Source organism: Vespula pensylvanica, chromosome 17, assembly GCF_014466175.1.
Source record: "Vespula pensylvanica isolate Volc-1 chromosome 17, ASM1446617v1, whole genome shotgun sequence".
In the NCBI taxonomy this organism is placed as follows: Eukaryota; Metazoa; Arthropoda; class Insecta; order Hymenoptera; family Vespidae; genus Vespula; species Vespula pensylvanica.
In genome coordinates, this window is record NC_057701.1 from 3236404 (window position 1) to 3238004 (window position 1601).

At 28.2% G+C, this 1601-nt stretch overlaps 1 long non-coding RNA gene across 1 annotated transcript; it reads left to right on the plus strand.

The window, feature by feature from the left end:
* Nucleotides 1–29: 29 nt before the first annotated feature.
* On the plus strand, nt 30–1188 carry LOC122635024. The gene is made up of 2 exons (XR_006328544.1): nt 30–199; nt 289–1188. It is a non-coding gene; the product is annotated as an uncharacterized LOC122635024 (long non-coding RNA).
* The last annotated feature ends 413 nt before the right edge of the window (nt 1189–1601 follow it).

Genomic DNA, 1601 nt, shown 5'->3' on the forward strand with positions numbered 1-1601 from the left:
TTGGATTATTATTTCTCTATCATCTTAGTTCATCGTAGTTGTGAGTAATAAGTGTCTAAGGAAATAATATGTAATCTTTCGTAAATGATTGAAAACGTGTAACGTGCGTTCGAATAATTTCGATGAATTTCGTGTCTTTTAGATAAAAAAAAAACAAAAAGAAAAAAATAGAAACGAAAGAAGGAGAAAAATTAATAAGGTAAAATAAGAACGAAACGAAGAAAAAAAAAATAAAGAAAAGGGTAGATCTCTTTCGAGAAAGAAAAGTTATTATTTTGTGTGTCACAGGATAAGAATGGACATGCGTTTCTTTACGATCATTAGCATGATTTTCATGTGCATCATTATTGATACGATCACGGCTCAAGTTACCGAAAAAACTAATAATGAGTCTATGAAAACCATGACATCGCATCAAGGATATAAATGGCATGGAAGAAATGGAGGTCATCCAGCTAGACTTCAAATAATTCATGGATCAATTATACCATGTCCAACAGGACAACAACATGATCCGAATGGTAAATGTAGGAATGTAGTATAATTTTTGGACAAACTTATTTATGCAATAACGATAGCTCCTATTTTCAATTAAATATAATATAGAATTGATTGGAATTAGTTGGAGAATATAATATACCACGTGTATTGTTTTTCTCAAAGTTAAGAAGTTTCAAATACGTGAGATATAGTTAGATTTATGTAATTGCGTTAAACGAGTCGATCAGTCGCAACAACATATTTTTATAATACTGTATATACTTATATATTCATGTACGTGTTTACGTTAGTAATGATCGTTTCGTAAGAAAATCAATTTTTTCTTTTAATTAAGCAATATTACGTATTATCCTAGCTAATAATTCTAATCATAGCTCGAAACGTTGATACCTCGATTGTAATGATATAATTTATTTTAAACGATTAAACGATTAAAAAAATTTAACGATATTCGTATTATTAAGTTTTTTTTTTTGTTTTTTCTCTCGACGGAAAAGTAAAAATAACTCTGATTAGTGCTTTAGATATCGATAAAATAATAAAGGAAATACTGGAGAATATAATCGTAGATTTAATAGACTTATCTGGATACGTACGTGTATTTATCGAAGGTAAAAATACTTTATGTATGTGTTCCTTACGTTATTATTAGACTCGATATGGAAATAAAAGATGAATGAGAATGCATTTTACCTTGCGTTATTTTTCTCGTACAACTTTTATTTCGAAAAAGACAAGATTTCTGTTAAAAATTTCGTGACGATTTATTTATTAATTTAAAATTCGATGATTCATTTAATGATTTAGAAACAAAAATTATCAAAAAAAAAAAAAGGTAATGCTCCAACGTTATACGAAAGGGAGATAAACAATTTGTTTTCTTAAAAATTTAATTAACGCGTAAATAAAATATAAATAAAAGTTGCGACTCAATTCCCTTTTTTTCTCATTTAAAAATAGAATTGAATGAGAAATGAGATCGCTTTAATTACACCGACTTAAAATCATAAAAATCGTGTGTTTAGTTTCACGTAGCGTGAAGGCACTCTCCACACTTAGGAATTTCTGTCTCTTAGCGATGTTGCAATAAGTATACCTGG